Source organism: Plecotus auritus (genome assembly GCF_963455305.1).
Source record: "Plecotus auritus genome assembly, chromosome: 7".
Classification (NCBI taxonomy): Eukaryota; Metazoa; Chordata; class Mammalia; order Chiroptera; family Vespertilionidae; genus Plecotus; species Plecotus auritus.
In genome coordinates, this window is record NC_137774.1 from 122,201,396 (window position 1) to 122,227,421 (window position 26,026).

General features: G+C 38.5%; 1 protein-coding gene across 1 annotated transcript in view; it reads left to right on the forward strand.

Annotated features, from left to right (window-relative positions):
- KIAA0825 overlaps nucleotides 1-26,026 on the forward strand; it is a 373,779-nt gene that overhangs the window by 69,441 nt on the left and 278,312 nt on the right. The gene's annotated exons all lie outside the window — the stretch shown is intronic.

The following is a 26,026-nucleotide window of genomic DNA, read 5'->3' on the forward strand; positions in this document are numbered from 1 at the left end:
GTATCGTCCAAAGCCGAAGTATTATTAGGTAAAAAGAATTATTGAAAATTTGTTGAAATTTGCATTAATTAAAACTGAAGGTTTAAGATTATAATATTTCAGTCAGCCAATTCCAATAAAGAGCTATTATGAAATACTAATTATAAAATTATATATAATTGGTTACAGAGGCATAGCAATTTAACTACAGCTGATTTTAAAAGTTCATTTAATATTGCTATAAAATATATGCAAGTAAAAGATGATTTGAAAATCCCTAATTTTATTCAAAAAATAGAGACAAAGGAAAGAAACTGTTGTGATGCAATAAACTCTTTCCTGTCATCATTTAAATTTCCCAGCAGTGGAGAAAAATCAAGGTAAAAAACATAATTATTTTGAAAATTATGATTAGACATGCTTTTACATAAAACTCAGGTATATTTCTAAATAGGTTTATAAACTATATTTTTTAAGTATTTGAAAATTATCATTTGCTGAATTGCTATCTTTGACTTCATGATCACTTTATACAAATTTATATAGCTCACTATATTTTTGCTTATCTTCCTTAATAAAATGCAAGAGTACCAAATAACTCTGATATATGAATTTTCAAATAATTTAATGTTTTCTCTTGAAATTTTCTATTTTCCTCCAGAAGTTGTAACACATCACAGAACAGAGCTGCATCAGCCAATTTTAGGTGATGTCAGAACATAAAATAGGTTAATTCAGGAACAGTACAATTTTACTCAAAGCAAATAGATTTTCATTTTAATTCTTAACACAAATTTTAAAAGCACTGCATGAGTGTACTTATTTTATAAAGTTTTTATATTCTCTAAAAGAATTTCTGCTTTCTTATAACGTGTTTTCAATGTGAAAGTTTTTTATGTGCTAAAAATAGTTTATAACAGAAGAAAAGATCCATATGGTTGAAAATATGTGTAAGTTGTTTTGGACTCCTTAAGGCTGATATTAAGGTGTTTTCCCATTTGTGAGAGAAAACTGTGTATGTCGGCTTTAATAACAAAATTTGAAACATTTTCCACAAGTCAAGGTGCACTGATCTTTCTCAAACTCCTTTATCTGAACTTTGGTATAAAGCACTTGTTACATGAATGAGTTCCATATGTCAGGCACTGTGCTAAGTACATTACATTCCTTATTATCCTAATTTCATAAACAAGGAAGGCAGCTTAGATTAGCTTGCCTTGGATCATGTTGTACAGAGGCAGGATTCATATGGAGATCTTTATGTCTCTAAGACCTATGTTACCAACCACTATGCTATTGGACCTTTTCTGAAAGTGTATAACTAAATGCTTGTCATTTGTAAAAGAAATTTTAAACAGTACTGTTTGGGTGGGCTCCCTGAAAATTCAGTTCAGCTCTATGGGGCACTTACCATAAACAAGCCATTTAGCAGCTACCATGTCTAAAGTTCTGAGCTAGACATATTAAGGGAAAGAAAACTAAATGAGTAATTGCCGCTAATGCTGTATATACTGCTAACCCAGCTCCAAATCGATCAACATTACTAATATTTGACCCAGTGACAAAATTTTATTTATTAAATAAATACAGTTTAAGATGAGTAAAATGATAACAATTTATCCATATTTATTAATAAAACATAATAATTTATATTTATTTTGAATAAAATCTAGATTGGTTTGAATGGGTTGTATGTTATATTATCTTTAGTATATGTTTACTAGAGACCTGGTGCACGAAATTCGTGCACTCTAGGGGGGTGGTCCCTCAGCCTGGCCTGCACCCTCTCACAGTCCAAGAGCCCTGCAATTGATAGCCCCAAAGAGGTAAGCCCTGCCTGCCCACCCAGCTAGGGCTCCATGATGGATTGCCCCTGCAGCGGGAGGCCCCGCCCACCTGCCGCAGCCCGCTGGTTGGTGGCCTGGGCCTCCCTCTTTGGGGAGATCGTGGAACCCCCCAGTTGATCGATCGACCCACTGGCCGGTGGCCTGGGCCTCCCTCTGCAGGGTGATCATGCAATTGATTGTGCCCTCCAGAGGGAGACCCCGCCCACCTGCCACAGCCCACTGGTCAGTGGCCTGGGCCTCCCTCTTTGGGGCAATCGTGTAGCTCCCCAATTGATTGATCACTTTGCCAGCCGGTGGCCTGGGCCTCCCTCTGCAGGGCACTCATGGGGCAATGGTGGGGGCCACCCACCCCTGACCAATTGCATTGTACCCACCTTGGCTGGCCTGGCACCAGTGTGTGTCATAGCATGATCTGGAAGGTTTGGTCATTCATTCGATTTGTATATTACGTTTTTATTATTATAGATATCTTTTTGCTCTCCAGGTCTTTGATATTTTGTCTGAAACTAAAGAAAGACATTCCTTAAGTAACAATAGCTAACATTAGTTGGGTCAGACATTGATGTACACTATCATATTTAACCTTTCATTATCTCATCTCATCTACTCAACAAGCTAGGTACCATTGTTTATTATTTGTATTATATAGTGAGGAAACTAAGGCATAGAAATAATAAGTAATTTACTCAGAGTTCCCAAGTGAAGCTAGATTCAGACTCAGGTCTGTCTTACTCCAGAGACCTTTCTCTATGACAGTGTTCTACTGCCTAGTAAAACAGGGTGGAAATAGCACATTCCATTAAAAACACTGTTCTGTGTGCTAACTCTACTTTAGGGGTCGTTTTGTTTTACTTTTCTCTAAACTATCCTACACTTTTCTCATTTGAAAACTACATAATGCCAATTTGAAAGTGTTTGCTAATAATTCCTATTTTGTGATCTGTTGATATATCTTAAGCTAGCCTAGTATGTATGCTAGCCTCTTTTGTTTCAAGATTTATTGAGATTAATTAACATCTAACATTGTATAAGTTTAAGATGCACAGTGTTTTGATTTGATACTCTTATATATTGGGAAATAGTTACCATTGTAGCATTAGCTAATACCTGCATCACATCACATAATTAGTATTACTTTTTAGTGGTGAGGAGGACAGTTAAGATCTACTCTCTTAATAGCTCTCAAGTATCCTATCTAATAAAGAGGGAATATGCTAATTGACCATCACACCCTCACAAAGATGGCGGCACACAGCCAATAAGGAGGGAATATGCTAATTGACTGCCACACCCTCAAAGATGGCAGCACTCACAGCCACAAGATGGCAGTGCCCAGTCCCCTCAGCCCTGCTAGGATGGCAGGCGCATGCCCCCAGGCAGGTCCGGCCGCTCCGCACACCTGCCTCTGGAGTCCCCCTGTCCCTTCAGCCTGCCAGCCACCCAGGGCCAGCCCGAGGCACAGGCAAGCTTCAGATGTTGGCTGCCCAGCCGCCCAGGGCCGGGCTGAGGTGCAGGCAAGCCTCAGGTGTCGGCTGCCCAGCCGCCCAGGCTGCTCGAGGCTCAGGTAACCAGGGCCGGCCAAGGCTTGCACTGCCGGCAGTGGCAGCAGCAGAGGTGTGATGAGGGCATCGCCTTCCCCTGATCAGCAGGTCGCCTCCCGCCCCTGAGGGCTCCCAGACTGTGAGAGGGGGCAGGCCAGGCTGAGGGACCCCCCCTCCAGTACATGAATTTTCTTGCACTGGGCCTCTAGTATGATATATTATGGCTAACTATAATAATAATTCAGCATATTTGATTACCAGAACTTACTTATCTTCTAACTCGAAGTTTATACCCTCTAACCAGTATCTCTTCTTTTTCCTCATCCCTTGATAACCACCCTGATACTCTGTTTCTACAAGAAAATAAGCAAAAAGTCTAACATTCAAAAGTTCTTCCCCTAAGGAATTGGTGGTGTTTTAAGTTAAGACTGACTGTATATGTGTATGAGAGGCAGGTATATGTTATATGCTTGAGTAAATATGTCGTATTATGCATAAGCTCATATATCTTTACCTAAAATGTTTTCTGCTACATGGACTCTATTTTTCTGACCCAATTATTCACCATTAAATGTTATAAGGCCTCTGAATTTTTGTTCTAAAGATAGTAAGACAAGAAAGATGGAACATATATTTTGTGAGAGAAAGTAGATACAATTTAATTTGAGTTCTATTTTTGCTTCCATACAGCAACAATTAGCAAATACTAAATTGCACTCAATTATTGACTTCCTCCCTTTTTAGAACACCTGTGTGTCCTTCCTAAGGGTGGAAAGAATATTTCACTTGTTACGTCCTCTAATTATGACATTCAAATACTGAGGATGATAGATAAAAATGACTCACATTTTGGTTTCTCATGAGAGGTCATAGGTCAGTTTGAGATTTATATACCTTATTAACCATTCAGTCACATTTTTAAAACTGATAAACTGAAAAAGAAAGGATTAAGACACTGAGATTTTGAAATCATATTTTTTATCTGGAAAAAGAAATTGTCTAAAACTATATGTTAACAGCGGAATAAAAATTACTGCAAAAATATTAAAAGTTTAAAATTATTCTAAAAGTGGACAGATTCACTTTGCAACTATTCTGTATTGAATAAAGAATATGAACAAATAATAAACATGAGGTTGCTGCAAACGAGAAGGTCACATTCTATAGAAAGTCAGTTGCTAACTTGCTATGGAACATTCCTGAAATTTTTATGAATTCCATTCTCCTCTGTGAAAATTATTTGTTACTCTATATCTTGAACTTATGAGCATAAAAATAAGTGCTAATTCTTAGGTCTCTTGTCCTATCTAATAAAAGAGTAATATGCAAATTAACCATCACTCTGCTACAGCCACAAGCCACAGCCACCAATCAATCAGGAGAGAGTATGCAAATTAACCCAACTAAGATGGCTGTGGCCAAGGAGCAAGCAGGAGGATTGGGTTTCCCTGGCAATGGAGGAAGCCAAGCTTTCCACACACTCTGGCGGGCCCAGGCCTCCATTCAAGGCTACAAAGTTTAAATTATAGAAGATAAATAAATCCCCACAAAAATGGCGGCAGCCACGGAGCTGGAGAGAGCAGGAGGCTTGAGTTGCCCCCGGCGATGGAGGAAGCCAAGCTTTCCGCAGCCCTGGTTTGCCTTGGCCTTCGCTTAAGGCTATAAAGTTTCAATATTAGAAGATAAATAAATCCCAACAAAAATGGCTGTAGCCATGGAGCAAGCAGGAGGCTTGGCTCCGCTCAAGGCTACAAAGTTTCAATTATAGAAGATAAATAAACCCCAGATACCAGGGCCTCCACTTGGGTCGCCAGGGGGCGTGGCTGGCCTACAAACTACCACAGGCCCCTCGCCCAGGCTGCCCCACGCCCCAAGGGAACCCCCACCCTGATCTGGGACACACTTCAAGGGCAAACCAGCTGCCCCCACCCATACACCAGGCCTTTATCTTATCTAATAAAAGAGTAATATGCAAATTGACCATCATTCCAACACACAAGATGCTGCCCCTATGTGGTCAAAGATCCTGCCCCCATCTGGACACAAGATGGCCAGCAGGGGAGGGCTGTTGGGAGGGACCAGGCCTGCAAGAGAGGGCAGTTGTGGGTGATCAGGCCAGCAGGGGAGGGCAGTTGAGAGGGACCAGGCCTGCAAGGGAGGGCAGTTGGGAGCGATCAAGCCTGCAGTGGAGGGCAGTTGGGGGGGACCAGGCCTGCAGAAGAGGGAAGTTGGGGTGACCGGGCCTGCAGGGAAAGGCAGTTGGGGGGGACCCAGGCCTGCAGGGGGAGCAGTTGGGATGGGGGGGGGGCCAGGCCTGCAGGCGAGGGCCGTTGGGGGGGGACCAGGCCTGCAGGGGAGGGCAGTTAGGGGTGACCAGGCCTGCAGGGGAGGGAAGTTAGGGGTGACCAGGCCTGCAGGGGAGGGCAGTTAGGGGCAATCAGGCTGGCAAGGGAGCAGTTCGGCATCAATCAGGCTGTCAGGGGAGTGGTTAGGGGGTGATCAGGCTGGCAGGCAGAAGTGGTTAGAGGCAATCAGGAAGGCAGGCAGGCAGGCAAGCAGTTGGGAGCCAGCAGTCCTGGATTGTGAGAGGATGTCCGACTGCCTGTTTAGGCCCAATCTTACCGGGCAGTCGGACATCCCTTGAGGGGTCCCATATTGGAGAGGTGCAGGCTGAGCTTAGGGACACACAACTCTGTGCTCGAATTTTATGCACCGGGCCTCTAGTTTTATATAAAAACATAGTTTTTTTATGTTATATATCGTGAATCCCTAAATTCTTGTTTAATAAATGGTGGGGCAAAAGGTTCATAGTTGTTCGTCCATTACGACTGGTTGACTGAACGACTGGTCGACTGGTCGCTATGATGTGCACTGACCATCAGGGGGAAGATGCTCAATACGGGAGCTGCCCCTGGTGGTCAGTGTGCTCCCACAGCCAACCTGCCATTCCTGGCCAACCTCCCTTGGTCCCTCTGGCTGGCTGGCCAGTCCCTATTGGCCCGGATCAGGACTGGGCAAGATGGCCCTGATTGGCCCCGATTGCCAGCCTGGCTGAGGGACCCCACCCACACATGAATTCGTGCATCGGGCCTCTTATGGAAAATAATACAGTAATTAGTAAATAATAATACAAGAATAAATTCTATTTTATGTACTCACAACTGTAAACTTACTCTTGCACCATCCTGTATGGTCATTTTCCAGTGGACTATTTAAATGTTGAATATTACTCAATTAACATTTTTTTCTCAGGTTCTCAGAAAATGTAATATGTGGCTTCTGGTTATTATATTATTATTCTGTTATTAGAATCTAACTTGTTTTCCCATACATTTTCAAGACAAAGAGGGTAAAAACAAAGATTGGTAAGAGTCCTTTAAAAATGGAATCTTTTTAACTGGAGACTGAGAATTTGAATGGTTGACCCAGCACTGCAACCTTCTTTATTAGGAAAATCAACTTGGAAAATGTACATTATGATAGAACAGTTTCACCATCATTAAATATAAGTATGGAAATCTTTGACCATCAGTGTTACATCTAAGTCAAATATTTGGTATAAAGCATCTTTTGTCTCAAAGTAGTTGTCATTTAACATCTCCACTTGTAATTTTTGAACTTGAGAAATTTGCGTTTTTTATACATGGGACTGTTAAAATTTTTTATCTAAAGAGGCATTTTCTGAATATGGACTGGTCTGTCTGCACAGGAATTTATACAGGAGAAACTACTGATAGCTTTGAGAGTCATCCAATCAATCCCCCACAAGTGGAAATAGAAAATAGTTCTTGGCTTAGGTAAAGTAAAATGTTTAAAACTTATAATGGATTTCCAGTCAGAAGTCCCTTTGCCTCTGTGCTTGTTAAAATGTAACCTCTATTTCTTTGTTTATACATATATTTTTAATTTTCTTCTGGTCTTACCAAAGCATTCATACAAACTTTGATGGTTGGGCTATCTGAATGAAGATCATGTAAGGAAATGAAAAATTATTGAAAATTATGTTTCAATCTAAAGCAAAACTGGTCCATGTCTGTTTTTGAAATTTCTTTGCAACATCAAGTGAAAAAAATATAAAGCCGTTGTCTATTATTTAGATAAATATATTCTACCCTATTACTAGTTTAAGCATAACAGAACAATAGGAAGTACCAAGTTATCAGGTAAGAGCCAGTAAGAGATGAGGATCTAATAAGGGTTTGTAATTATAATTACAAACAGTGATATAAAAGACTAAATAATTTGAATTTTTTATATTTTAGATTTCTGTAACATGATATACTGAGCTGATTTTAGGATAACTGGCATTATATTATTTGTCCTCCAAGGTAGAAATTACTTTAAGTTTAAAATTCAATATTAGCATTTCTTTTTAGCAAGAAATAACAGTGCTAATTATAATGATTACTGGAGTAAAGAATTGTTGAGGTTTGAGAAATAATCTATCCTAAAAAGAAGAGAAATTACCTCCAAATATTATGAAGACTGTTGTCAGAGAAAGTTATATTATAAAATTGTTTCATAGTGTCTTCCTAAACCTTTTTTCCCAAATTATACCAAAATCAATTATAATCATCATTTTAATGTTCTTTAAAAATTTTGTATATCTTTATTGTTGGAAGTATTACATATGTTCCCTTTTTTCCCCACAATAAAATCATAACCCTTCAGCTATTTGAAGAGGGTATACTTTTAACGGGCATTTTGCTTATCATTTTTCTTAGTCATGGTTACAAAAGCCATAAAGTTCACAGTGATTGGTGCATTGGTCTAGTTAGCGGAGCCTGGGCCCTGAAGAGAAATAGGAAGATAGAGCATTCACAGCCCTTTTAAGATTTAATAGCTAAGGTTTAATGTGGAATCAGTATGTAAAAATGAGAATATTTCTTGCTCAACTTTATAGACAAAAATTACTGCACAGATTTGGGTGAAGCCTATGTTTAGTCAGTCCCTCTAAAGAGATTTGTGCTGTCTTTATTGAACTTGAGCAGTTGGCCTTAATATTTCATTATTTGGATTAAACATATGCAAATTTATACAAGCTTTCTATGTTTACTGATGAGTGATAATCTTGTGTTTTGCCTTATTTCTTGGACATATACAGTAGAGAACAAAATATAAAGCACTTGTAGGGATTTGAGTTACAAAAAATACATACTTTCTTGACTTTTATGACTATATCTGAAAACAGAATTACTAAAAACAAAATTTAGTGAAGGTCATTTAGTTATGAATCAATGTGAATTTGTTTTTTTTATTTTTCGTTAAATTTTGATAAGGTTTCTGGGACACAAAAAGGAAACCAGAAATCAGACAGATGTTGGAAAACATTAAATACCCTGATAAGGTTTGCATCCTTGTGGTTTTCTCTGCTGTCCTGATAGTTCTTCAAGGTTCTGTCATTTTCATTCAACAGAGAGTACATGTAATCAGTATATCTGATAAACTTGTCAATGCCTCTAAAGCAGGATTCCCCAACCTATCCAATTCAGACCCCACTGCTTCATTTCAAGTATCATCTTGATAAGACAGAGTCATGTCACGGGCATCTGTGTATAGCCAGCTCAGTCTACAACTAATTTGTGCAGGAAAAAATTAAATCAGGAGGTAAATTATTTCATGATTGCTCATTCCCAACAGAGTAGGGCATCATTCTGAAGAAAATATCAAATAATTGGTTTCAGGCCGTGTCAGACACATGCAATTCCCTTCTCTAATGGCTGTGTGTGGTAGCAGCAGGCCTCAGGGGTCAGCAAAGAACTGGAAATAGCTTAGTGCCAGGCACCGCAATGGAGAGACGGCGCACATAGGAAATGAAGTGGCAATAAGTACAATCCATAGGGGAAATGTGCTTCACTTGGAGTTTAATATATCGGTTCAGAATCTGGCAGGAAGCCATGCAACAATTGTTTACCTTTTTGTCAGCATCTGCATCTGTTCTGTTTTGTAAACAGCACTTAACTCTCAGTCGGTAAATGGTGGAATCAATAATAACTGTTAAGGGATTTCCTTACCCACCCCCTCTTTTTTATATTTTATAACAAATGTACGCTACAAACAATGTTTGCCTTAGATTAACAAGAAACAGATATTAACAGGGTCAAAAGGATTTGGTCAGGAACATTTTATAGCTTCTTAGGTTTACAGTAATTATATTTGTGTGATTTGAATGTATTTTGTAACCTATCCAAATTAAACTGTTAAAAAAAATGCTAGCAAGCAGTAATGAAGATGATTTTTTACAATTATCTTAAGTACTGTTTATAGAAAACTGCCGGCACTGTTTGTAATAATTTAGTTCTGTGCAATATTGTATATTACAGCTGTTATGCAGAAATATTAAGTTGCTTTTTTCAGTTTTAGGAAATTAGTGATTATATCCAGCAGTACTAATTATTTTAAACATACAGTTATTAAAAAAAATTACACACCACAGTGAGACATAAAAAAGGGTCTATCTGTGACTAGTGGCTATAAAACTAAATGTATCATTAGTAAATGCAAAAGAAAGAATAACACTACTCCTAAGTTCACTGTCTTCAGGGACCTGAGAAGATGGATGCTGTCATAAATGCAGGATTGTTATAGTAGTTATGGCATCACTTAGAGTGAATATCACCAAGATCAGAGGAACACATTATTGCTAATGGGATTTGTGCATGCATCTCCCCATGTACTACTTTGAAAATTTGCTCCTTAAAATTTCCCCATACACAATTGCTAAGTTTCCTTGTTTTTACTTTATAAAACTACTTCATATCTCATTTAACCCAAACCTATTTTTGTTTTCTTCTGTTTTTACTTATCTAAGCATTAAATCTTGAGCTTTTCAGTTAATTTTTCTCAATGTATGACTTCTTTAATCTTTCATTCAGTTACCATAAACCACAAATAAAATTTGGGTCACTTAATTAAAATTTATATTCTTCTTCCTTTTTAAAAAATCTTCTACTTCTAAGTGTTCAGCATGAATTTTTCAATTTTCTTGGCAGTCATTTTGCTGTTTCACTTTTATCTAAATTATTTTGGCCCACATTTGTTGGTAGTTCGTCATATTTTTTATTGAATAGATTGAATTAGAAATTAGAATTTGGAAATTTGGATACTATCTTTCTTAACTCCTCTTGAGACTAGAATGAACTTTGGCTTCGTTTTCTTGACTGTACATATTCATTTATTTGGCATGCTCTCACTGTGTATGACTAGTTAACTGATAGTAATATATATGCAAACAAACTATATGTACATTGTAAATTCAAGGTTATAACTTAGAATATCTAGATTTTGGTGCTTTCATCATCATCTGAATCATAATCCAGATTTCATAAATTTGGACTTCAAACCTATTTACTTGAATGAAGTATAGCATGTTTTTAGGCTTAGAAAGTAGAAAAGCGTTGCTTTTTGTAAGTGTGCATTCTATCCTAAGATAGAGAAACTACATTACTAAATTCATTCCATTATGACATTTACATGATTCAGTAAAAATGAAATAATATTTAATACTATTACTTATTTTGGTTAAAACATAAAGAAAAAATCATATATAATTTATACTTTATTTTTTATTGTTGAAAGTATAGAAAGATTTGTCTCCAGTCTGCCATTGAAAACCACAGATAAAATTAAAAGTCAATTCTCATCTTTTATAATTACTTTCTTTACCAAGAAAAATGGTCACATGTTATCAAATATCTCTACAAATTTAGAGAATAAAGAGGTGACAGACTTTAGCCTTCATTGTCTGTGCTTTGCCTCTTTAAAAATCTACTTGATAGAAATTATCTCTTTTGCCATCTCATGTCAAATAAGTCACACCCTAATCTTTTAACATGCAAGTTTAAAACTGTTATGATTGAAATTTTCATATCAAAGGTCAAAATGTTCAAAGTTTTATAATTCCTAAAATAATCCAAGTGGCTATCCTACATTATGATAGTATTAACTATCTCGAGCAGAGCTTGAAAATTGTAATGGTTATTATATCCTGATGGAATATGTAAGGCACTCATGGAGCGATGGCTGTTGTCTATAGATCATTAACTAATTTTTAAAAAAATTGATTCTTAAAGGTACTCCTTTGTTGTATTAGGTGAAGGCAATAATCATTATTCCCCAAGCAGAGGGAAAATTAAGTGCTAATTAGCAGGTTATGAAGTGTGCAATTGTAGTTAGAGCCTAAGCAGTATTTTCCCATTGGTAGCAAGCGCTATCAGGGGACACTAGAGTCAACAAATTGATTGCTGATAACTAATTGTGTTTCCAACCCTGCAAAGTATTATTAAAGCTCATGTTGTTACCCAATACCATAGCAACACTTGGTATTGAAATCTTAACTTGTAACAAAGTTTGAAATTTCTCCTAAATTATTTTAGAGTTTATCCTATGATTATTTACATGTATGTTTATCATTCATTGGACCTTTTCTTTTAAGTACTTGAAGTTTTCAATTATAGTTTATTTCCATGTGTGTGTTTTTTATTTATGATAGATCTCTGGAAAAAAAAGATAGATGTAGCCCTATTTATACTAATTTGAAAAGAAGTTGCATGTAATTAGCTTTCATAGTCATCAAATAAAATTGCTTAGTTATCAATGTTTTCACAGTTTGGGGCATCTAATCTTTATTGGTGATGTTGTGGAGTTGATGTATTTCATGCTTAATTATTATGCCATAGATTTGATCTTGAAAATTGGCTTTTAAGATATTTTAAGTTGGAATCGCCATGAAATATAGGGTTGAGTACTGAGATTAACTTTTTAATATCACATGAACAAAATTCTAAATGTTAACTTTGATTTATAATTCACATAAAAGAATTCTGAAAAGGCATTCTCTGTTAATATAGTTCGTGTTTTCTCAGGGAAAGAACAGATTTGTACTTTTTTCCCCCAATAGTTAGACTTCATAAAATCTGGTCTTCATCTTGAAACACTCACAAAAATAGGATTGTTCATCTAATATCACTTTGGAATCGCTCATGCCACTTTGTGATAAAAACAAAGAGAAACAGCTGCTTCCCCAATTTATCACATCTAGCCTCCTATCCTCCAAGTGAATTTCAAGCGAAGAAGTCTCACTTTGGCATACTGGAAATCTTGGCTCTCCAAACAACTGTAAATGGCTGCTTTCCAATCCTTTGCTTGGTATGAGTGAAAGCAGACTCCACCAATGACTAAAGAGGGGGACTTTACAACTTTCACTCCAGTGTATTATTCATTGTCCCATTTGAGACAAGCACCACAGGGCAACCCTTAGTCTTATACGAAATTCCCATTTCTTGCTCAAATTTACTTCTTCTCTGATACTTCTTCTTCAAACACTTTGGAGAAATGTGATCTTATCAATGAATGTTTTATTTAAGGTATCTTTAAGGGCCCGATAATATTCTGTTTATTTCACTTTTGGAGCCGTTTGCAAGCTGATCTAATTGAGGCTCTTTTCTCCCTTAGGCTCCTTTGAATTTTAAGTGTCTATGATCATAATCCTTGGTACACAGGCTGAAATCATAGGCATCTCCCACAGCATTCCTTTGCAGAGCCCTGTCACTTTGGACCAATGGTGAGGAAGTCTGGCTCTGAGATGTCTAGCTCCCTGGAAGATGCCAAAAGTTGGAAAAATCAGAGTGGACTCTTCCTCATTAGGAAGATACTTATATTTGCTTCACAAGTGGCAGGGCCTTCCTTCTGAACCCTGAGGAGAAATCAGAGAGGTTCTTGAATTGAGTTTCTTTAAAGATAACCAAGAAGGGAAAAAGGAAAGCTTAATGGATGAGTAAGAGCTTAGAAGCAGGACTAGACTGTCAGATAGATAATGGAGTGTGAGTGCTGTGGAAGGAGCTAGAGCAGAGATGAGACATTCCTGCTGACAACCGACCTTAAGGGGAGGAAGACCTTAAGGGGAAGACTGCATCCTGATTTGTAGGGCAGTGGGGTCTCACCTGGGGCCTTCCCAGTTAGAGAAGAACTCAAAGTTCTATGGTCAGGAGAGAGGAGGTGGACCAGAGAGGAGGCGGCTCCACTTCCAAAATGAACACTGCGAGCATTTCTGGAGCCCTGGTTTGTTTTGTTTGTTTCAGAAATAATAATACAAATTTGTGAAGAAATGAAAGCCTTGGATATGTTTCTTTGTATTAACAAGGGGGAAAGAAATGATAAAATTGAGATTGTTTAGATTGTTCATGAAAATGTTATGGGAGACTCATTCATCATTTAGGAAATTACGTGAACAGGGCCAGATTTACATTGGCAATGGGAAGAAAGAACAACTAGGATTTTGAAAACACGTAACAGTATTTTTACTTTTTGTACAGTCCTTAGTGCACAATTAAACATGTAAAGTTATGCTAAATTATAGACACCTGAAACAAAATGAAGATAAAGTGATCTATTGCTAGAACTACATTTTTTAGTAATTATTTGATTACTTAAAAATTATCAGAGTAATAAATTTTTTAATAAAACTTAGAACCACCAAATATATATTAAGGAGAAAGTAGAGTCCTCACATTTCCCCCCTCCATTCCCAATCCCCAGGATCACCAATCTTATTTAAACTTTGTTGAATATTCTAGCATTTTGTTATGCACATATAAGAATTAATATATAAATCTGTGTTTTAAAAAATGAGATCAAACTAGACATATTGTTCTGCAATGTGCTTTTTTTCATTAATATTTCATGACCTCCTCCCCTGTCAGTGCAATCTGGTCTGACATTCTTTTCAGCAGCACCATGGTATTCCATAATATAGATGTAGCGTGATTTATTTGCATATGGCTAAATTTAAAATGATTTTATCAGATTTGTTGACTCACTGGATTTAGAAAAATATTAATTTTTTTCTTCCCAAAAGGAATATCAGTACATGCCCAATGTTATATAAATACAATACACATACACACATATAAATGTGTGTGTGCATGTACACAGTTTAAGTATAAAAAGTAAAAATTGTTAGATCTCTTTTGCCTCTCTGCACTTAATTGTAGCACCCTAAATTAACCCCTATTAATGGTTTGGTTTGTACCCTTCCACACTTACGCATGTGCATGTACTATATCTCTACATTCTACAAATTCCTCTACAATTTTTAAAAACTTACTATATCATGGACCTCTTTTGTCTCAATATGCACAAAATGATCTGCATTATTCTTTTTACAGGCTGCAAGCCATTGTGTTGTATGATTATGTAATTATTTAATTAGCTCCTATTGATAGATATTAGGACTTTCACAGTTTCTTTTCTTTGTATGCTCATGTTAGTATCTTTGAAAGTTTTATTCCTAGAAGTGATATTCCTGAGCCAAAGAATAAGCTAATTTAAATTTTGATAGGTAAATTAAAATTGCCCTCTGAAACCAACATATATATACATACATATATATATATATATATATATATACACACATATATATATATATATATATATACACACACACTGAGTTCTAAATATAAATATTCAGAAGCATAAACATCTAGGTTGATGCATGTATTCATTTAGACATCAGTTCATTATGATTTTTTGTGTGTGTGCTAAAATTTCTATGCTTGCCTGCCTCCTCCTGGATTATCAAGGTTATTGCTTTCTTGTCAGATATCCTATCATGGCAAAAATAAAAGGGGGAAGGGGTCTGGGCAAAGGGATGGAGAGGAACTTAATGCTCAATGTCTTGGAGCTTTGGAGTCAGACAGACGTGGCTTTGCATTCTAGCTTTGCTACTTGGCAGCTATGTGGCCTTGGATAGGTTGCTTGTCTTCTTTGAGTGTCAGTCATTTAATCTATAAATGATAGATTTATAGATTATAAGAGATGCAAATGATAATAAAACCTACTTCATAGTGTCTAAATATTAGCGTTGATATTATATATAGTGTCTGGCACAAACAAAGCACTTCATTATATCATTATTTAAAACATATACATATATACATACATACATATACGTATATAATGTTAAACTGACAAGGTGACTTGCCATCACATATTAATACGGTGTTCCTAAATACCACTGTGATAAAGGGCTGCATATTTGTTATTTCTAAATCAATTTCTCATTGCCTACTTCATTTTCTTTAAAATGCTTCATATAATGTTCGCTGGAAGTGCTGCATTAACTTTTTTCAACTTAAAATAAATAATGGTCATCGAGTGAGACTGAATTAAAATAATAGATGTACTAGGGATCTCTTTTGTTTATCCTCATGACTCTGACCATCACAACATGTGAGTGACTGCCCCACTGAGCTCCAGCACTGACCCCATCCCACAGCTTCATGCTTCTAGAGCTAAATGCCTGCTCATTTGGTCCCTCAGATGTTCCACAGGCTCTTCAAACACAGCATGGATAAACGGGAGCTTTTCATTCCCCTGATCCCTGCTCCGCTTCCCCAATTCAAGTTAATGCCACTAATAACTTCTAAAGCAGAAACTGTGACACATCTCCCTGTCTGCCCTCCTTCCTCACCATCAAAATGATCCCGAAGATTATACATTTGCTTCACCCCTTGAATATTTCCAAGTCTATTTCTTCCTCTCCATTCCTGCCATCAAGGCCCAATTTAGGTCTTTATAACCTCTCTATTTGAGCTGTTAAAATAGTTTTGTTTTGTTTTACAATTGAATTCCTTACCATTACTTATAGTTTCCTCTAAAACATCTGCCCAGCATACACCACTCTCCTGTGTGCAGCTCTTCAATGGTTCCTCATCACTGTCAGCATAAAGCCCCAACTATTCAGTATTAGAAACCAAGCCCTTCTTCACCCAGCACCTGCCTCTTCCAGCCTCATCTCATGCCTCTCCCCACCTCATATTTCTCAGTCTCTATTCCTGTCTCCTACCTCTTTACCATCCTCCTTCCTTTCCTGCCTAATTCCCATTGATCCTTTATGACAGCTCATGTGTCATTTCTTCCAGGAAGTTTTATCTAAGCTAGAGCCCCTATTCCATGCTCCCACAGCATCTCCATATGCCTTTCTCAAAGCTCTTAGCATATTCTATTAAAATATCTAATTAGGGGTCTGTCTCCCCATATGGACCCGAAGCACCTCAAGGGCAAGTATTATTTATTTTCCCCAGCACCCAATCCACTGCCTAACACACGACAGGAGTTCAATGAATATTTCTTAATTGATTCATTTTCTTCATTTCCTTGAAATAAATCAGTATCTGGAAGTATAATGTACTCGCCAACTAATCAACTTATTAATTGAGCCCCTACTATTTAAAAAATATTCTGCAAAGATTAATAGGCATTCCAAAAAGTGGAAGACCCTTGCTTCCCATCTAGATTGAGAAATAAAATATGAATATATAAAAAGCTGCTGGGAGTTATGCAGACAAGCAGCAGAGTTCTGAGAGAGTGATTCCAGAAGGTAGGGGGTCCCTTCTGACTTCCATCCAGGGTGATCAAGATGAATTGGGACTGTGTTGGTTGCAAACGGACAATATCTGGAGTAGCAGAAAGCAGAAAGAGATGAACCACAGTGTTCACTTTCTGCTGCTTTCCTATTATGCAAAGCAGAGAATGTAAACAGAACGGAGAGTTAAATTACAAGGCACAACAGAAAGAAAATGCGGGCCTTGTTTCTCAGGTCTTCTGGCTTCTCCCATCTCATCACTCAACCCTGAGAATTGCGACACGGTGTCTTAGTCTGTAGCTCAGACTTACTCTCTTACCACCCATCCTCACCCACAGCTCAACTCTGGAGCAGTTCACATTTCTTTTGAAGAAAAAAAAACACAAACAAACTGATTTTCTCTAGTAATTGTTTCTAAAGTTTGAAATCAATTATCTTCAAGTGCCTTCAAATCTAGAACTGAAAAAGACTAACTCACAAAGCAATATGAAAGGGGGAAAATAGATAATACCATATTAAATTAATTTTCAGGTAATTTGTATAAGACTAAGTGCATTAGGAATCCAGGGAAGGGAGATTTTTGTGTAAGGAAGAGCAAGCTAGAAAAACTTAATGAAGGATTTGGACTTGAGTTCGGCCTTGAAGGATGAGTAGGCCTTGTGTAGGCAGAGGAAAAGGAGAAGAGCTTCCCTTGTAGTTCAGACATACCAGTGGGAGAGGTTACCGTTGGAGACTGTGAAGCAAATGGCACATAGGACCTATTGTATATATTATCGATAAAGGCGTTAGCCAGGACTCTGAGCTTGCAAGTGACATACTTGTTCTCCCATTCCTCAACTCTGCTTCTTATGCTAAAAAAGGAGGGGCATTTATTAAAGAAGAATGTGGTAATTCACACAATATAGAGCTAAACAAACAAATCTCTGGAAGAATAGAAACGGGAGGATTGCTAGAGACCTGAGCAACTTGTAATTAGCTTTCAAGCTGCATTTCACCATCTGTTGCTTTTGTTTCTCCCTAATGCGATGACTTCATTCTCAGGCCAGTTTCTCCACTCAGTAGGGTATGTACCCTTGGCAGCTTCCTGCTCATATCCTAACAGCTTTCCTGTTAACCTCTGTTCAAAATGTCTTAAGGGGGCCCCTGGCCAGTGTTGCTCAGTGGTTAGAGTGCTGGCCTGTACACCAAAGGGTCTCAATTTCCAGTCAAGGGCGCGTACCTCGGTTGAAGGTACAATCTGCATGTGTGGGAGGCAACCAATGGATTTATCTCTCTCATATCAGTGTTTCTCTCTCCCCCTCCCTTCCTACCTTCTACTCTCTCTAAAAATCAATGGGAAAAATATTCTCAGGTAAGGATTAACAAACAAACAAAACAACAAAGTCCCAAGGGGGACCTCTGATTAGCCAAGGGATCAGCTTATCCCCAGAAAGGGAAAAACAGTGCTAGGCAGACAAAAACTGTGTCAAATAAACAGATAACTGTGAATGAGGTGATATATAGCATAAGGGCAGATTACAGAGTCTTGAAAACCAGTCTTTGATGTTGAAATTATACATGTTTGTTCAAGTTTTAAAGTAACTTGAGAGAAGTGTTTCAGAAATAGAACTTGTCCAGTGATGTATAAGATCTCCTGAGCTGGGAGAATAAGAAAACCTCCTAGAACAGTGGTCGGCAAACTCATTAGTCAACAGAGCGGCAAACTGCGTCTTGCGAGCCGCATGTGGCTCGCGAGCCGCAGTTTGCCGACCATTGTCCTAGAAGATCATTTTCCCCCAAGAACCCGAGTGTGAATTTTGATGAGCGTTTATACTGCAGCAAAGCCTTAAAAATTGAGAACAGGACTCTAGGTGGGAAGACACAGAAATCATAGAGAGGCGGTAGAGTAATAGTTCTCAGAACGTGATTTCCAAATCAGCAGCGACAGCATCTCCTAGAACATGGGACCAATCTCAGTTCTCATCAGGTTCTCCCCCAGACTCACTCAACCAGGAACTTAGGCGGTGGCCTAGCAATCTGTGTGGTAACCGCCCTCCAGGGAATCCCAATACCTACTACATCTTGATACCAATAAGGTGCATTTCAAAAGCTACTTTTGAGTTTTGTGACCTTGAGCAATTTCTTTAACCTCTTCATGCCTTGGGGGTAAATGCTAATATTGGTGCTTTCTTCACAAAGTTGATATGATTAGTGTACTAGTAAACATTAAAAAAAAAGTATTTTCTATTATTGTCATTGATAGAGCTTGTTGTTTGAAAGACAGGGAAAAATAAAAGATGATTCCTAAAATTTGCTGGAGTATAGATTGGCTCTAGTTGATGGCCAAAAATGGTCCGTATCATTCCAGTATGGATTATACAGATTCAAACTGTTCATAGAAATTGCCTCGAGACATTCATACTTTGTTCTTCCTGTAAAATCTGGTGTTGCTGCTATTTTTCTCAAAGACTATGTTTACTTTGTTCCTTACTGATAAGTAACTTACCTTCTCTGAGCCTCAGTTTTCTCATTATGGTTCCACTGAATAGTAGAAATCCTATCTAATAAAAGAGTAACATGCAAATTAACGGTCACTTTGCAATAAAGATGGCCACGCCCACAGCCAATAAGGAGGGAATATGCAAATTGACGGACCAAAATGGCGGCGCTGGCTGGACCCTCGGAGCCTGTGGAGAGCGGGGGGGAAGGCTTGGCATCCTGGGTCACCCCAGCGACCCAGGATGCCAAGCCTGACGGGAGAGCAGAGTGGGATATGGGCAGGAAGGCTTGGAGTCCGGGGTCACCCCAGCAACTGGGAGAGTGGGGGGAAGGCTGAGCAGGAGAGTGGGGGGAAGGCTTGGCATCCTGGATCACCCTAGAGCAGAGTGGGAGATAGGCGGGAAGGCTTGGCATCCTGGGTCACTGGGGAGGGCAGTTGGGGGGACCAGGCCTGCAGGGGCGGGCAGTTGGGGGGGACCAGGCCTGCAGGGAAGGGCAGTTGGGGGGGACCAGGCCTGCAGGGGAGGGCAGTTAGGGATTACCTGGGCCAGCAGGGGAGGGCAGTTGGGGGCGACCAGGCCTGTAGGGGAGGGCAGTTAGGGGCAATTGGTCCGGCAGGGGAGCAGTTAGGTGTTGATCAGGCTGGCAGGGGAGTGGTTAGGGGGTGATCAGGCTGGCAGGCAGAAGCGGTGAGGGGCAATCAGGTAGGCAGGCAGGGGAGTGGTTGGGAGCCAGCAGTCTTAGATTGTGAGAGGGGCCCCAGATTGGAGTGGGTGCAGGCTGGGCTGAAGGATACACCCCCACTCCCCATGCACGAATTTCATGCACTGGGCCTCTAGTAACATGTGTAAAGTTTTTACCATATAGTGTGTTTTCAGTAAATGGAGCTGTAGTTATTTGATCTCCATTTCATCTTTTCTCCTCCCCGCCCCCCGCTTTAACCAGGGTTTCTCCCTCTGCTTGTCAACTTCTCTGTGACTGTCTTTTGCATTCTTCCTATTCTTCTAAGGGCAGAGCTAGCCCTTTTTCTGAAGGGATAAATAGTTACTACTTTATGCTTTGCAGGCCACATAGTCTCTGCCTCCACTACTCAATTCTGCTGTTGTGTCACAAAGTAGCCATAGACAAAACGCAAACAAAGCAGGGAGGCTGTGTTCCAAAGAAACCTTATTTGTGGGCCCTGAAACTTGAATTTCATATAGTTTTCACATGTCATGAAGTATTCTTATTGTTTTGATTTTTCCACTCTTTTCACAAAGAGAAAAGCCAGGTCAGCTCACAGACCATTCCAAGATGCATCCCTCACACTGTAGGTGCCAGCCTCCCCCCAGCCTCTCTCTGCCTTTCTCTTTTTCTCCCTGTCTACCTACTCTTCTCTCTCTTTTTTGTCACAACCCAGTCACCACCAACACTGGACCCAAATACAATACAAGCAAATTTTTAAGTATTTGTGTTTGTTGGATAAAGTTTTATGTTTTTCATTGTAGCATAAAAATAAACTAAATCTAAGATTTGTTTATATATTCAAAAAAGCAACTTAGGTCCAGTTGCTTAAATTTTCATGTATTTTCTATTTACCTTTTTTTTAAATTAAAAAAAAAAGAAAAGTTTCCATGAAACAAACCACAACAGAGCAACGGAGCCCAGGATCAACCATTTGTATCAAAATATGATGGCAATCAACCCTTGATATTTTCTCCAATTAGTTTTTTATCCATATACTTTCTTAGCTCTGAATTCTCCTTATAGTTTGAACCTAAAACAGTTCTTCTTGCCTGAACTTAAATAGTTAAAGAGAGATAACTATACTCTGAAGAGACAGGACTGGCCATAGGAAGCTGGTAGTGATTGGTCTGAGCTGTGGCCCTTGTTAGTCACCCTGTCCTGTTTTCAGATTCACTCCGAGCCTCTCTCCTACCTACCTATCTCCTTTCTGTCACACGGTGCCTAATACTAGTGCATGTATTATTTGCTAATTTGTTGAATTAGCAAGTAAAACCCACTTTAAAATTCTATTTGCAGCTCCTGTCCTTTTGAGGCAAGACGATGTAAAAGACAGTATCTGACACCCAGGTGCTCCAACATCATATTTGAAGTTGAAGGGAAATATGTCTTTGCCTTTTTGGTTAAATAACTATTTCTTAGGTGAGGAAGGCAGCTAAAAGGGTAAAATTAACTATAGAATTTATTCTATGAAGAGCCATCACACCTGAGAAGTGGCTTCCTTGCTTTCTGTTAGAATGCTGAGTTCATGAGCACAAATTTCTGGGAGGGTACAAGAGATTTCCATCACCACTATGACTATCATTTTCATATTCATTTTGACATACAATCATAGGTATTATAATCTGCCTACTTCATTAAAAAAAAAGTGTAAAGAGTATCTTATTCTTTATTTTTTAGTATAAAAAAGGAAAAAAGTCCAATCTCTTTTGAAAGGTTTATGATTCAATTAGAAAATATATTAGGAAGCACTCTCAGCAGGTGTCAACTTAAATCCATCTTTGTGATGATAGCTTTATTTTTATTCCAGTGCTAAATTTTTAAATTAATTTTAACGTGTTATATTAAGAGCTGATAATGGCACATCTTTGTCATAGCATATTTCTTTAACAAGTGAATTATCAATTCTCAGGTACAACCTTAGATTATAGTAAAAATGATTGTTAACTTAGTTTAAGTGTTTTCTATAGGTTAATTTTTAGTCGTGATAATAGAAGTAACACATATGAAAAGAGAGAATTAACTGAACTCTAGCAAAAAATTGAGACCAAGAAACGAATATTAGGAAGATATTTCATTAATAATGTGCCATTAGCATACATTACTTAGAATTTAAACCCCATTTATTACACTGTAGATGTCTTTTATATTAAGATGTTCCCTGAAAGGGTCACCATATCTATGTATTTATAACTTGGAGTTAAACTAGCATAAAAGAAAAAAAGGTCAGTTGAGAAAATATTCAGAAATTTGTCCAGGGTACAATTCTCAATTTTGGCTGAATTCAAAGGTAAACCATTCTTTGATTAGCATCTTCAATTAACAGTGACCGCATCAGGAGTCAGATATTCTCTCTCATGTTCTCAGTCAAAGAAAGCAAAATAAGATAGAAAATAGGAGAGGTACAGGAGTATCATACCCTTGGCAACTGAGAGAGAAGTCCGATCCCTTGCTAATGTAATACTGACAGCTTTTGCCAGAGAAGATGGAATAGAGTGTGGGAGAATTTTGTTATCATTTAACAGTACGTTTAGGTAACATCCAGTGGAGCCAGTGCTGGCCTGGGAATCAGAAAAGGGTAATAATAGAAGTAGTTTCTTTTCAGTTTTTCTCATTGACCCAGAAGAATAGCTTCAAGGTCACTCTGTTGCCACGATTTTCAGCCAGTTAGGTTTCTCTTGGGCGGTGAAGCAATGATATTTTTGCTGCGTGGGCCCCTCCAAAGGGAGCAGCAAACTTCCCTGTCACATGGGGGCTTTTGGTGCGTTGCCGGGATTTATTCCAAACATGGTGGTTCTCTCTGTCCATGTGTCCACCTGTCTTTAGATCACTATTGCCCATCCTGTTAATGGCTGCAGAATTTAAGTGTATCAACTATCTTGGCCTAGACCAATCAGAGAAAGAAGTTACAGAAAATGCAGATATAATATATACTAGCAATTCATTCTTTTTGAATAGAATGTTTTGGTTGTCATATGCCACTCTCAAAACAGTGGCCACTTAATACTAATCTCTGTGTTTGTCTAAGTTAGGAGCATTAGTTATTGAAAGGGTGGAGCATTAGTTATTCCTCATTTTTTAAATATATATTTTTTTATTGCTTTCAGAGAGGAAGGGAGAAAGAGAGAGAGAGATAGAAACATCAATGATGAGAGAGAATCATTGATTGGCTGCCTCCTGCATGCCCCACACTGGGGATCGAGCCTACAACCTGGGAATGTGCCCTTGACTGGGAATCAAATTGTGACCTCCTGGTTCATAGGTCAATGCTCAACCACTGAGCCATGCTGGCTGGACTAGTTATCCAAATTTTATCCCCTTACCTTAAGCAGGGAGTAGGTCATAGTAAGAGAGTTAGTTGTCTGTGTAAATGTTTTGAGACCTTTTATTTTATCACTTGGGAAGGGTAATGAGATTATTAAGTAGAAGCTGTATGGGACCTATTCTTCTTGCAAAGGGAAGTAGAAGTTTTTAGGAGTTATGTCTCCTTAGTGGGAGGGAGTGCAATGGGTGCTACTTCTTGTAAAGTCAGACAGACCAAGGAAGAGATCCTCAACCAGGTGATCAATCCCTCAGGCCTCTGAGGATCTGGGAACCTCCTAGAATTATATGCAAAGTACTGTTTTTATGAACATAAATGCATAGCTTGTATTAGATTCTCAAAAAAGATGAAACACACACACTCAAAATTACCCAATTTTTAAAGGGTTGACACATAAAATAAGCAGTGGAAGGTCTTGGAGTGGGACTACCATTCAACTTTATAAATGTTTAAGCTCAGAGATGGAGTCCATTATAGAGCAGCAGGACTTAATTAAAGTACTTAATAATGAAACATAATGATATGATGTTTATTGTTCTTTCTTCCCAAAATATTTCCTGTTCAAATTGACATACAGTAATCAACTCATTTAATATTAGTATTTTACTAAAGAAACGTGTTAATGGCAGGAAGAGAGAGCCAAACAAAATGAGTGAAAAGCAGTTAGTTTTGTCTCTGACACTCAGCAATATGTATCCTTTTTAAATCATTCATTCATGTAGACACTCTGATGAATAGTGGGAATGCAGTCATGGGGGGAAAGATCTCTGCCTTTCAGGAGATTAAAGTTTCTGGAGACATCTCCCAAACTAACAATTAGAATGGGACATAGAGCTAAATGAAGGTATGTGCCAGGTAATATAGGAAGGAGCAAGGAGAATAGGAAACTAAGCTGGTCTGGGATCGGAGGCAGGCTTCATAGAGGAAGTGACTCCCCTCAGTTACTGCTATAAGATAAACTTCATACACTATTGAGGCACAGAGAGACCAAGTAAATGTCCAAAGTCACACAGCTAGTAAGGAACAGTGCCAGGACCTTAATCCAGGCCATCTGGCTCCTAATTCTACACGCTAACTACTATACTCTAAGGCCACTTGTGCCTTAGGTAGTGGTATTATAAATAGCCACATGCCACCTAATAAAACATGGAGGGGGCCGGGGGGGACAGAAGTGGGGAAACCAGAGAGAGTCAGAGGAATCCAACTTCCATCTTCCAAGAGTTAAATGTTTTCTGACTTCAAATTCAGATTCATTAACTGTTAGGAGGCTCAGCTTCCCCTGTAATCCTCTCTCTAATCTCTCAATACCCAGCCAGAAGAGGTGTTCTGACATCCATGAGGAATCTAAATTTCCATACCTTCATCTTGTGTTGGGTTGCATTTTCACTCAACCTCAAAGATAACCTCATCCTTTTAATCATTTATTCACTCATTTATTTACTCAACTTTTCTAACAGTTTTACCCTGATTGTTTTGAGTGGTACATATGGAAGCTTCCTCAAAAGAGATAAGAAACAATTCAGTTTTTAAAACTAAGGTGGAACTATTTCTCTTTTTTTATTATTTTTAAATTTTTATTGATTTTTTTTACAGAGAGGAAGGGAGAGGGATAGAGAGTTAGAAACACCTATGAGAGAAACACCGATTAGCTGCCTCCTGCACACCCCCTACTGGGGATATGCCCACAACCAAGGTACATGCCCCTGACTGGAATCGAACCCAGGACCCTTCAGTCCTCAGGCCGATGCTCTATCCACTGAGCCAAACCGGTCAGGGCTATTTCTTATCTTAGTTTAACCTCAGATGCTTTCCTAGTCATTCAAATTTGAAAAATAAGTTACAAAAATAATGCTGGAGAAAAGAGGAAAGAAACAGCTTCCATTTCTTCTTGGTGTTTGTGACAAAAACACAAGGGCATCGTGCTTGAATGCTGTCCCGTCCCCTGCTACCTGGCGCCCGAGGCAGGTGCTTAGGAAGGCACAGTCTCCTTTAGGCCACTGCAAAGCCAGTGTGCTCCCAGGTCCCACCTTCTCTCAGGAAGTGACTTGGGTGCTGGCAAAAAAATGCTGCTTATTTTTTGTTCCTATGTGGTCCCTCTGGAACAAATATATTCCATTTGGATTATGTCATGAATTTCATCTGAAATAATGAGACTCTCAGTACCTTTTGTGTGTCACCTCTCTTTCACATCACTTGTCTGGTGGCACCAAGAATACTTCCTCACTGGAAATAGATCCTTTCACATTCAGTAATAGGGTGGCTAGTGTTCGTTTTTCTTGGGAAAACAAAAATGTGCACCTTTTATCCTATTATACTGATCCACCAGCTTCAGATTATCTGATTTTCTAGCTTCTCATTTTCTCCTGTATCTTAATGCTATTATTAACAAGAATTCTGTTGCTAATGGTTTTGAAAAATAATATGTGTGCCTTCAGCTACTACCTCTATTTTTATGGTTTGTCTGATTTAGCTGGACTTTGATAATTATTCCAAATGCTGCTTTGTTGTGGATCAAATGTGAGGAGCCCTAATGCCCTTCTAGATTTATTTTCAAAGTCCTCACTTTTTCTTTAAGAGAATGGAGTTAATACTTTAACTATTAGCCACTAGGTGAAAAACACCTCTAAGGATATATTCTGTAGTTTATATCATATTTTTGAGTTTATATTCTCTATGTGATATAACATATTTCTCTCTCTCTCTCTCTCTCTCTCTCTCTCTCTCTCTCTCTCTGTCTCTCTCCTTCTCTCTTTCCCCCCCTCTTTAGGAAATC